Raw genomic sequence first — 13,534 nt, forward strand, 5'->3', positions numbered from 1 at the left:
AATCTCATTACTAGGGTCTCTTTTATAAATTGTAAATAAAATTCAGTGTAGCTCACCACACAGGTATCAAAACATGAAATCTCCCTGGAAGTAATCACAGGCACTGAGCTCATCCAACACTTTGCTGAATCTCTCACTCACCCATTTATAAATCATCCATAATCCTCTGTTTTAAAGAAAAACTTCAATTGTTTTGTGCAGCCCAGCAACTGGGAAAGTTTGTAAGGTAAGAAACACTTCTCACCATGAATTAAAAAATTATTAACGCTAATGTTAAAATTATATAATACACAGGTTAAGGCAAGAGTGTCTGTACATCTGGGTGTAGTGCTTATATTATCCAACAGTACAAAATCTAGTTTAAATGTCATAAAAATAGATATAGTACATAATCTGCAATAACCCAAATTTAGGTGAATAAATTTAACTATACAGTTTAGATATATTAGAATCCTAATACTCATTTACATCACTCATGAAAAATTATAGAGAGAGTTGGTTGTAGAAAGCAAATATAGGAATGAATGTAGATTGTCCATCAGTGATTGAGAATTTAGGATAGAAAATACAATCGATCCAGGAAGTATGTCCGTTACTTTTCCGACTTTGCTTCTCATTGGCGCTCCAGCTAATCTCTCCTGGTATTGCAGATACTACACCACTTAGGGAGTGTCTTCACTGCAACAGTTAGCTCAAGGTACTGCACTCAAGCTAGTCTAGCTCGAGTAAGAGTGAACACACCACAGAACAACACAGGAGTTACACAAAGTGATTTGATTTGCAGCACCAAGTGATTGGATTACCAGAGTGATTGAATTAGCTGATGATGAGTTGTAACTCAGGTTATTGCATCCCCACAGCACTACTAGCACAAACATCAGCATCACTCGAGCTTCAACCCATCCCCATCAACAGGCTAACTAGCTTGAGCTTAAAGCACCATTTCACTTGAGATAGACATTTTTGTGCATGGACAGGGGTCATAAGAACATAAGAATGGTCACCATAGGCCACTAGTCCATCTAGCCCAGTATTCTGTCTTCCAATAGAGACTGGTGCATATACTTCAGAGAAAGTGAACAGAACAGGGCAATTTATTGAGAGATCCATCCGGTTTTCTAGTCCTACCCTCTAGCACAGGGGTTCTCAAACTGGGGGTCGGGACCCCTCAGGGGGTTGCGAGGTTATTACATGGGGGGTTGCGAGCTGTCAACTTCCACCCAAGCCCCGCTTTGCCATCAGCATTTATAATGGTGTTAAATATATAAAAAAGAGTTTTTAATTTATAAGGGGGGGGGTCACACTGAGAGGCTTGCTGTGTGAAAGGGCTCACCAGTAAAAAAGTTTAAGAACCACTGACCTAGCTCTCAAAGGTTTATGGACACCCAGGTCAAGTTAGGGGTAACACTCAATTTATAACTACAGCTAACTGTGCTGTGAAGACACTCTCTAGATAACAGCTTTCTCCATGGGAGGGATTATCTTTTTGTTATATGTTTGTACAGTGCCTAGCACAGTAGGGCTGGGGCCACTAGGAGCTACCAAGATAATAATGAATAAGCGGTTCAAGTTTTGAATGACAATTGGCATTTCAGTGCCCAGTGCTGGAACCAGCCATCTAGCTGGCAAAAAACAAACAAACAAAGAAAACCACTGCAACAGTGGTAATGAGAAAGACCAGTGCTGAGATTATAAACCAGTTTCCAAATCACTTTACTATTAACTTTAATATGTTTTTATAAAACTATACAGTTTAATCCAGAGCTGGACTCAAACTAAAACCTCAGGTCTGAACTCTCTCAAACTTTGTGGGAGTGGGTGTCAAAATCTGAATCTGGTCAGTCTTGGAGGGCACAATGTATGCTGCACCCTCCTAAAGTGTGGTGCAGTAGGCACACTCCCTATGCTCTGAAGAGCTCTGGAAGGAAAGTGGATTCTCTGAAGTATAGTGCTTCCCAAAGCTCCCCATGGGGCAGTCTCACTCCACAGCATTCTTGAGATAGCCTTGGGCCTTAAAGTCACAATATGTTTTTACTTCACTTAAGCAATAATTGCAGAGGCAACTGCAGAAGAAATTAAATTAAATTATATCATGCTGGTTGATGAGGACCTTGAGACCTGCCATAGACTCATAGACTTTAAGGTCAGAAGGGACCATTATGATCATCTGGTCTGACCCCCTGCATGCTGCAGGCCACAAAGCCGTCCCTACCCCTTCCCTTGACTCTGCTGTTGAAGTCCCCAAATCCTGTGGCTTAGTGACTTCAATTGGCAGAGAACCCTCCTGCTAGCGATCCCTGCCCCATGCTGCGGAGGAAGGCGAAAAACCTCCAGGGCCTCTACCCTGGAGGAAAATTCCTTCCCGACCCCAAATATGGCGATCAGTTAAACCCCGAGCATGTAGGCAAGAGTCTCCAGCCTGACCCTTGTTAGCCATTATACTATTTACCTGCCATGGCTCAGTATTCCTTGGTTAAAATCATGTTTTTCCATTAAACCATTCCCTCCATAAACTTATCTAACTTAATCTTAAAACCAGACAAGTCCTTCGCCCCCCACCGTTTCCCTCGGAAGGCTGTTCCAATATTTCACCCCTCTGACGGTCAGAAACCTTCGTCTAATTTCAAGCCTAAACTTCCCCACAGCCAGTTTATATCCATATGTCCAGAGTTTTATTTCCCTGAGGCACAAGCCATGAGACCTTCAAGATTAATAGGCCCAGGCGTCAGAGTTTTCTGCTAAAACAGCAGAGTCATACTATTATTTTCTGTTCGGTATAAATTCCTTCTGGGTGTGGTGCTCTGTCCCACGTATTGTCACCGAGACCACTTAGAGATTAATGAGTCTGCTACAGCCTTAGCTAACAGCCATGTGGCTTTTAGCTCATGCCGTAGAGCAGTGGTCACCAACTGGTAGATCGCAATCGACTGGCCAATCATGGAGTCTCTAAGAGTCAATATCAGTCTCAGTCTTGGGTTGCCAACCCTCCTGCAGCCTAACCAGGAGATCGGCTGCTAACAGTCCAGTGGTGTAGCGGGGCTAAGGCAGGCTCCCTGCTTGCCCTGGCCATGCACCGCTCCTGGAAGCGGCCAGCACGTCCGGCAGTGGCTCCTGGTGGGGGAATACGGGGTCTCCGCATGCTGCCCTTGCCTACAGGCACCACCCCTGCAGCTCCCATTGGCCAGAAACAGGGAACTGCGGCCAATGGGAGTTGCAGGGGCAGTGCCTGCAGACGGAGGCAGCACACAGAGCCACCTGCCCTTCTCCCCCCTGGAATCGCTGCCGTACATGCCTGCTGCTTCCAGGAGCGGCACGGGGCCAGGGCAGGGAGCCTGCCTTAGCCCTGCTACACTGCTGCCGGGCCAGAGCCCGCACCCCAAACCCCTCCTGCACCCCAACCCCCTGCCCCAGCCCTGAACCCCCTCTTACCCCCCCAACTGCTTGCATCAGCCCTGATCCCCCTGCACCCAAACTCCCTCCCAGAGCCCACACCCCACACCCCCTCTTTCACCCCAACCCCCAGCCTCCTCTTGCACCTGCACTCCACACCACCTCCTACACCCCAACCTCCTGCCCCAGCCCTGAGCGAAATCCTGCACCCAAACTCCCTCCCAGAGCCCGCACCCTGAACCCCCTCTTGCAACCCAACCTCCTGCCCCAGGCTCAGCCCGGAGCCCTTCCCACACTCCAAACCCCTTGGCCCTAGCCCAGAGCCCGCACCCTGAACCCCCTCTTGCAACCCAACCTCCTGCCCCAGGCTCAGCCCGGAGCCCTTCCCACACTCCAAACCCCTTGGCCCTAGCCCAGAGCCCGCACCCAACTCCCTGTCCCAGCCTGGTGAAAGTGTGTGAGGGTGGGGAAGACTAAGCGATGGAGGGAGGGGGATGGAGTGAGTGGGGCATGGCCTCAGAGAAGCAGCGGGGCAGGGGGCAGGACAAGGACTTGCCCCTTAGAGTCACATAGAACTTTGAAGAATATATTTATGTTGCCTGTTGCAGCTGAGTTTAGAAACCAAAGAATGAAGTTAAGCTAGTTTCAGACACTGATGATGATGCAAGGGCAACGAGCACTTGATCAATGTGCTGCACCTTTTTTAATCCCTGAAAGCTGCCACAATGCCACACAGACCCTAACCCATCTTCATTATAAAGCCTCAAGTGTCTGGTACTTTATACTTGGGCAGAAGAACTCATCCATAATTATAACATTATGGGTGCATATTTTTCTTTATCCTGCTCTTTAATAACATGCTTGAAATAACTCTTCTTGAAAATCATGGATTTTTTTTTCATTACACTGAACTGTATGTCATAAAAATGAAGTTTCACAATGAATTACAAAGCATTTGGGAGCTGGCATTCAATAGCTTCATGTCAGGAAAAGCCTTATAAAAGAGAGTCATTTAGCAAGAAAGCAATATGTTTTCCATTTCACTCCTGTCTTTACAATACAGGTTAGGTTTACCCTGTTTGTTTCCCTAACAGGAACCCTGGATTCCAAGAATTCTTCCTAGCCTTCTGTGCAACTACAATCGTCTCATTGAAGTGAACTGGAGCTGCTATATTCAGATTGCTACTCCTAAGGTCAGACGGAGAGTCAAAAGCAATGGGAGCCTCACCTTTCTGCTAGGAGAAAGGGACTAAGGAGGTGTTCAAACTGAGTTCCCTTTTATGGTGGCATCTTTCAACATCGGCCAGCTAGGCCAGCCTATAGCAAAGTTTTATTATAAGTAAGGCTATGATTTTCTCATGGATAATTTTAGTAAAAGTCAGGGGCAATTAACAAAAATTCAGGAAAGCCATGACCTGTCCCTGACTTTTACTAAAAACATCCCTGACAAAATGGGGAGGAAGGAAAGTCCAGCACCCTGCCCCACTGCATGCAGGAGCAGGGAGCTGCAGCCCACCACCCCTTCCCAGTGGCTGGGAGCTGGGAGGGACCCCTGACCGCAGGGCTAGGAGCTGGGGGTGGGGTCCCCCACCACCAGCGATGACTGGAAACTGTGGGGTTCCTCCGCTGCCAGCTGGGGCTGGGATCTGCGAGGTCTCCCGCTGGTGGCTGCAGCTGGGGATCTCCAAGGGATCCCCCTGCCCTGACAGGCTGGGAGCTGGCGTGGGGTCCCATGCCAACGTGCAGGACTGGGGAGCCAGGTTGGCTGGGAGCTGTGGGGTGGTCCTCCACTGCTGCCGTGGCTGGACTGCTGCAGGCCCCCAATGTCACAGAGGTCTCAGAAGTCATGGAAACCGTTACTTCTGCAACCTCCGTGACACGCTCGTAGCCTTAATTATAAGTTATGATAGATAGATTGAGTAAGCTGAAGGACCTGTTGGACTTCCATATAAAATTCCAGGTCTGAAGGACTTCAGTCTGATAACAGAAGAGAAATACATTATACTACCTTCAAGGAGAGCTTGATTTTGTTCTCATTAGGGTGTTTTTCCTAATCTAAAACAAGTCATTCAGACCAAAAGTACATTGTTACTAACCTTTGTGCATGGAAAAAAAAATACTTCCAGCTGCTAAACTAGGGTGACCAGACAGCAAGTGTGAAAAATTGGGACAGGGGGTGGAGGGTAATAGGAGCCTATATAAGAAAAAGACCCAAAAATCGGGACTGTCCCTATAAAATCAGGACATCTGGTCACCCTATGCTGAACACACAAAATGAATCCACTGTTATTGCTCATGTAATCAGTTTCTGGAGCCTTCACTTTAAATATAATTTTGTCAGTAGAGATGGCCAAAACATGATCGTTTTAAGTAATCACCACTATTTTCATACTATGGGCCAGATCATCAGGTATGCTGAGCAGTGCTTAGTGCATCTGAAGAGGAATGAAGGGCACACTTAGCTTTTTCCTATCTTTCTCATATACTGGGCTTAGCCTGGGGCTGGTTCAGTTATAGTGGCCCCACAGCTTCTCTTATTAGAGCTGGCAGTAACCAGCCACCTGGAGCTGTTCTTCCAGTTCAGAATTTCTAGAGGACAACATGTCTTAGCCACGCTACCTCCTCCTTCCCACAATACTCCAGGGGGAACAGGTGGTACCACGTCAACTATGGCAGCTCTTCATCACCCAGAGATTCTCCTGCGCAAAGAGAACCCTAAGCTGCTGTTTAATATTAGTTTCCCATCTCCTTTGCCCACAGAGCAGGCTGAAAGAACAGATTGAAGTCAAGGATCAGGTCTGTCTCTCTAGCTTTGGATGATGTAAAATTCACCATGTTCCTATTGTATGAATCCTTCCAAAATGTAGATACACAAACACAATGAGTTTTCTAAGGATATTGTTCTATGAATTCCCTTTTCTGTTACCATTCTATCGAAGAAGACCAGATGATGTGTCTATTTTTCCCCCAGAAGCCATTCATCTAATTTATCTCATTGCATTAAAAAAAAAAAGTGCACATATTCTCCCTCACCTCCCATGCCTGCCGACTTGATCTTCCTCTATTTTTTAAACCTCGTCCTACATAAAGACTGTGCATTCTGTCTTTCTCACTCCCTCTCCTCACAGTCAGGCCCAGCTCATCTCTGTGCTCTCCTGCTCCACTGAACCCGCTGGAGGTGGCCAGCATTGTAAATTAGACTATTTACTTTCAAATTTCTTTTATCCTGTCAATTCTCTAAAGTTTCTCCTGGCTTTTTATGGCCAACTCTTGATAACCATGCTACACCTCGAGCCAGACACCATCCTGGATTAAATAAACCATACACGGGATTTAGAAGACATTGTTCCACAAACCATCAGTTCCTCTAGAGCAATTTCACTACAGGGCTGTATAAACAAACAATAGTTGCATACTGAAGTGAAGAGAGAAAACACTCCGCGCAGAATGCAAGGTAAGCAAAGACAAAGACAGTGGCCAGAACCAGCAAAACAGAAGGTAGGTAAGGCAAGCTCATTTCTGTGACTTTACACCATTAGCGTCTCCAGTGACGAACAAAAGACAGCTTTCATGCTAAAATGTAAGCACACCGAATGCAGGCATATTCCCTGAAAAGGCAGGGTATTCAGAATCAGAGAAGTACAACAGGACAATCTATTTACAGTGAAAAACTTCAGACTGGGAATGCAATCAAAGGAAACATTGCCATATTTCATCCCAGAGGCAGCTGCAGTCCAGTACTAGGTGAAATGGATTCCTAGATAGTATGTAGTTTATAAAGCATTTTCAGAGCTTTCTGGATAAAAATCTTTGCAGAAATCTGAGCTCATTATTATTAACTGGGCTATGACCTAGCTATCTGAGAGACCACTTTTCTGTACCTGTTTATATCATATCTATCTATCTTAGATACTTCTAGGCCACCCATCACCATAGTATCCAGGTGTGTCTTGGTCATGATTTTAGAGAGACAAAGATAAATTGATATATTTTCATCCTCTGACAGACGACCTAAACTCCTTCAAGAATTTCTGCTACAACTTCTGCAACCACCACTCATCCATCAAACTCTCTCCCCCCGTCATGGGATTCACTCACCATTGGAATGCCTCCTCCTGGCTGTTCTGGGGATTAGCCTCTTCCAGGTGTGATGCCCCCTTCTGTCGCTTGTTCACACATCTTGCTGTCTCTCTCTCTCTCACACACACACACACACACTCAGGGTGCTCTATCTTCATGACTTGGCTGCTTCATCTTCGTGGCATGGCCCTCCAGCCAGGTCACTATGTGTTTTCCCACTTCCAGGGTATCAAGGTCTCTCTATACAAACTCAGTCATCCCATTCACTGTCCAGACTGTGCCACTTCCCCAGTGGCTGGTAAGGGAACCCTGGCCTGCCCTTTACTCTGGGATCCAGCCCAGGGACCCTCTTATCAGCAGCCAATGTCTGCAATGTCCCACCTTGCTGGCATTTCCCTGAGCCTTTTCCCAGTCCACCAATGTTCTGGATAAACTCTTCCTTCAGGACCTGGATCCCCTGGGGTTGTTACTCTCCCCCTGCATTTTCTTCCTTCCCACTCTAACATCCAGAGAGTGGTTTCAGGCTTCCTCACTGCAGCCTTTTTCTGCTGCCAACTTCCTGGCTTTATAGCTCTACCTGTTCTTTCTCCACTGGGTTCCATTATCAATCTGGGGTTACTTAGGCCGCCTAATTCCCCTCAGGTGTGGCCTGATTAATTGGCCCCTTCTCAGCCTTATTAACTGGGTTACTTTCTAGGCTAATGTTGAGTAAATACCCCAGCACACTCCCACCCCAGCATCAACTTCCTAGACACCACAATCAGCTTCAGCAACAGAACCCTACAGACAACTACATACAAAATACTCACAGATCCCCACATTTACTTTCACAGATCCAGTAATCACCCCAAACACACCAAGAAACCTGTTATCTACAGCCAGGCACTCAGATACCACAGAAGATGCTCTGAGGAGAAAGTCCAGGGGATACAGCTTAACATACTTAAAACTGTTTTCACCAACCAAGGAAACTCCACCAAAGAAATAGATTGCATCATGGAGCATGCTACCTAAATACCCTGAGAGAACCTATGTCAGGAAGAAAAAAAAAAAAAAAAAACTCCAACCACATACTCCTAGTTGTCACCTACCAAACTACATTGGAACCCATATGGGGTATCATTAAACTATTACAGCCTATACAAAAAGCCAACCACATCCTGAAAGAAATCTTTCCCACACCCAGTCTTCTAGCCTTCAAATCACCCCCAACCTTACCAAGCTCATAATCAGAAGCAAGTTCCTCACAAAACTGGACCCCTCAACTGAAAGCGGCACCAGACCCTGCCATAACAACAAATGCAAAACCTGCAGACATAGCTCCACCACTATGAGGATCAATACCCGCACCTTCAAAAGATGCGCCTGGGAGCTTAAATTCATAACTTAGACACTACAACTCATGGACTCAGTAAAGTCACTGGATTTATGACTCATTACAACAATCTATAACCCACTAACCCTCCTTTATCCTATGACTGTAGAGGTGTTAATTGCCCACTTCACCTTGAATGGTCTCTTACAACATGTTAAATCCTTTTGCAAAACAATCTGCTCCACCATTTACCTGTGACACTAAGTACCTTTCCCAGACCTGAAGAAGAACTCTGTGTAGCTTGAAAGCTTGTCTCCCTCACCAACAGAAATTGGTCCAATAAAAAAATATTACCTCACCCACCTTGTCTCCAATATCCTGGGATCAACACTGCAAACATCTCTTGCCTATATCCTTTCCCTGATGGTGCACTTCTGTTGGCTGGGCTCTGTTTGCAGGTTGAGAGGATTAGGAGCAATGTTGCTTGTTAGATTTGGATGTGTAACAAATATGTGATATTCATTATGTAAATAGTCCTCAGATATCATAGTGAGCAGTGCTCAGCAATTTTCTATAGTAATCAGTTAAAAGTAAAGTCATATTCCATACTCTATGCATTGTAACCATCACCACAGTAATGGTATCTAGGTATCAATCTTATCAGAGAGAGAGAGAGAGATTTTCAGAAATGTTGCACAATTGTAACTTCAAACACTTAGAAAATAAGTAAATGGCTCTCTGAATAAAGATCGAGTTATGACAGATGCCTGATGTAATCAAGTAGTAAGGTTATTAAAAGCAATATGTAAAAAGATTAATATTTTATTTAAAATAAAAGGCCACCATTTTAAGCAGGCTGACTATTTTGCAAAATTCTAGTTAATTTAAGACTTCAATTAATGTATATGGCTCTCATATTTCACTATTGTATTACAGTACAGCTTTATTTAAGGCTGTAATAATTCTGTTTAGAATTCATCCAATACTGATTCCAAGAAGTACTGTATGTTTTTAATCAAATAAATACACTAGTGCATTATTGTTATTATTATAGTAATTAATTTCATGCCCATCATGTAAGTACTTCGGTGCCTTAAACAAAAATTAAAACACTAGAAATAGTTTCCCCTCCCCCCCCATCTTATTGTTTTAATAGCTTCAAATACACCGAGCTGAAATATCACAACATTTTTAAGGTGGGTATTTTAAATACTTTTAATGTTTTAAGGCTTGATTTTCAGAAGAGAAATACATCTGATTCAAACACTGGAAACCTGCACAAAGCTGTGGGGAATCTCAGGAGAATGGGGCTCTGGGTTGGGTAATGCGTGTGGGCTTCCAGAGCTCATAAACCAGCCATCATTTTTATATTGAATTGTACCCTTGTGGATTGCAGGATGCTATGGTAAAAATTATTGCATAAAGTCTATTTTTGAGTAATGTATGTCTGTGTCTAATAAACATCTCCTCTAGATAAATATAGTTGGGATACTAATAAAAGCAGCACTATGAAGAACAGAGAAACAATGTATCCAAATCTATTAAAGACCTTCAGAAGACAGAAAGCTTTTTGTAGGAAGACATTTAGCTGCTCTTCTTTTTTTTTTTTTTTTTTTTTAAGAAGCCCTTCTCTGAGTTGAAGAGGACAAGTGACTATAAAAATGTAAGCAGTCAACCCCCGGCTGAGAAATAAAAATAGAAAAAGGGCCATTAGGCCCAGAGATGTCATCTGTGTCCCTCTTCTATATGTCTGTGCAGGGGATGTGAGGCAAGGAAAAAAAGCAGTGAACTGGCTCACCTCCCTCCACAAAAGTATATTATGTTATCATACCATCTGTTTTTCAGTCAATACTATGGTTTCTTACCCCTTAGTGCCTAGAAATTGTCTTTGCAAAGTAGGTTATAACATGGACATTGAGTCAGTATTTTGTTTTAATGTTCATGGCTAAACGAGCAAAAAGGAATAGTGCTAAATTCACTGAAATTGTAACAAAATAATAGTAAAGAATCATCAGTATGTTTGATATGTGTCTGAGGTCTTGCGATAGCCCCATCACTGTAGCATCTGAGTGCTGTTCAAGCTCTGATGCGGCAAGTGGACCCCTCTGAGGTTTGTCCATGTGGATCTGGTTGTAGGATGGGGCTGTAGACCCATTTACATATATAAATGGTTCTCAGCCTCTTCTGTTCTGAAATCCCTTTTTCCCTGCCACAATACCACTCTCATCCAGATGCGACCTTCACTCATTTAGCATTATGGGAAGGGCAAGGTAGTCACAACCTCCTGAGACCTGTTTGTAACTCCAGGTTCAGAACCCCCTGTCATATAGACATTCTTCTGGTGTGTTCCTTCACTAGACGCATCAGTTTATTTTTGTCTATAAAGTCTGGACACACTCCCAGCACCATTTGTAATGGTTTTGTTCCCCTTGTAACCTTTTCAGGATGTATAAGTGTAATATTTAAGATTATGCCTTGAAAAAAAACTGTACTCTGAAAATGGATAGAGGTTTCTGAGTGGAAATCAAGTAACATCTTTCTCCAATTTTCCCAACATACCTGGCTGAAAACAAACACATATCTACATATACTTACACTCATCTCAAAGAAATAATATTTCTGGGAAACCCTGAAAGTGGTCAGAGAAAATGATTTTCTCCCAACTCCCAATGTACAAGCTCCTCCTCTAATTGGCTGAAAGACTACAACACACCTGGAAAAACATCACAAGCCACTGCCAATTTTATCCAATGGTAGTTTCAGTTTGAGAAAGGGAAAATAACAGATTTTATACTAATAGGTTCTGTAGTACAAATTAAGTTGCTCATAAAAAAAAATTATAGTCATAAGAATGAACAAATGAGCAACCATTAATAAAAAGGAAGGCAATCTGAAGTATTACAGGGTTCTAAAGGTCAGGAAATTTTCACATAAAAAGAAATTATTTTATTTAAAATATTTATTTATAACGGGGGTTAAGTACAAAATAAAAAAAATTGATCAAATAAAAATATATCTTACCCAAAAATATAATGGAAAATAGAGTATATAAAGGAAGTTTGTACACTCAGTTCTCATGTTAAAGAGCATGGAAATATTGGGGGAAACAATAATTAGTGAAAGAACCTATAAAAATGTGTATGTAACTTCAGTCATTTTCCTGTTTACATTTCATCTGATCTATGATCAAATGCAAAAAATGCATTTTCCATTTAAGTTAAGTTTACAGATTGCTTTGAGACAGGTTGGTGACAATGGAAGGATAGCTCAGTGGTTTGAGCATTGGTCTGCTAAACCTAGAGTTGTGAGTTCAATCCTTGAGGGGTCCATTTAGGGATCTGGGGAAAAAATCTGTCTGGGGATTGGTCCTGCTTTGAGCAGGGGGTTGAACTAGATGACCTCCTAAGGTCCCTTCTAACCCTGATATTCTATGAAAGGTAATAGGGACAGATATAAAAGTAACTGAAACAGACTAAGCCCCTGATCTTCCTCCAACTGACCTCAATCTAGCCCACGTAAACTAGCTTCCTAAGTTGGGCAGTGGCCTGTACTGGATGACACAGTTAACTGTGAAATAACCCCATAGAGAACCAGCATGCAATGTTATACCATTATATCAAATTTTATTGGATGGAATTTAGTTGTCACTAGTTTAGCCTTTTGTTTTTGATCTTAAGAGTCACAAGGGAAAGGATTCCCTAACCCAACAATGGTTAGTCAAACCTTTCCACTGGTCCAGCATAGGTCTTGAACTCAGAAAGCAAACATGATTCCCAGCAGTTATCTGGGTCTCAGATGATTGCTGTAGCTTGCAAGGCTTTGTCACAAAATAAAAAATAAAAAAAAATAAAAAAAAAATATCACTGACTGTCCCTTACTTTCTTTTCATTTTTAAACTGACTTCCTTCATCTCCCTCAGGTCAGCACCCTCAGACCCAAAAAGAGCTCTTTAGATAATTGATACTATACAGTGAAAATCCTATTAAGTATAGACTTTTCCTTAAATTCCTGGCTCCCATGTCATGTAAAAAAGTGGAAGTGGACAGAAATAGTGATTTTGCATTGTGGTGTATCTGTAACTCTTGAGCCCATGATGGTGCCTCAGCATGAAGACAAAGCACTGGGGTCCCCATAGAAATGGGGATGCATGGCTGGTTAGAGGAGCAAGCATTATATGCAGCATGCTCCCATGGAAAGAGGGCTGACAAACTGTCCGAATAGTAAATTCTGGATAGACCGTTTTGCCCCCAGCAGTAGAGATAGATCTGCATAGTCCCACTGGAGGAGCGAATGGCTGCAAATTAAAATAAATAATAATAATAAAACGTGTTGCCAGGGAAGTTGGAAATGGGAGGGCAAATCAAGGACAACTGCTCTGTGGGTCTGCTTGAGGATTTGTAAAGTTTGGGCCTGTGTCCCCTTTTGCAAAGCTGCCATTCCTGCCTACCCAAAAAGATAAATTGGTAGAATAAAAGTGTATTGCCTTAGATTAAGTAATGTCGCTCTGCGGCTTCTGTGCAGAAAGTTGAAATAAGGCTCTGAAATAGTAAGGCCAAAATTCTCCAAAGTTATGAGTGATTTTGGATGCCAAACTTGAGACAACTTAAAGTGGCCTGGTTTTTAGAGTGGGGAATAAGCACTTTCTTAAAATCAGGCTCCTTTAAGATGTCTAAAGTTGCGCACCCAAAAACTGAGCTGGCCAAAATCACTTAAAAAAAATTATGGCCTAAATATTTAGGGCCATGTATT

This window comes from Chrysemys picta, chromosome 2, assembly GCF_011386835.1.
Source record: "Chrysemys picta bellii isolate R12L10 chromosome 2, ASM1138683v2, whole genome shotgun sequence".
Lineage (NCBI taxonomy): Eukaryota > Metazoa > Chordata > Testudines > Emydidae > Chrysemys > Chrysemys picta.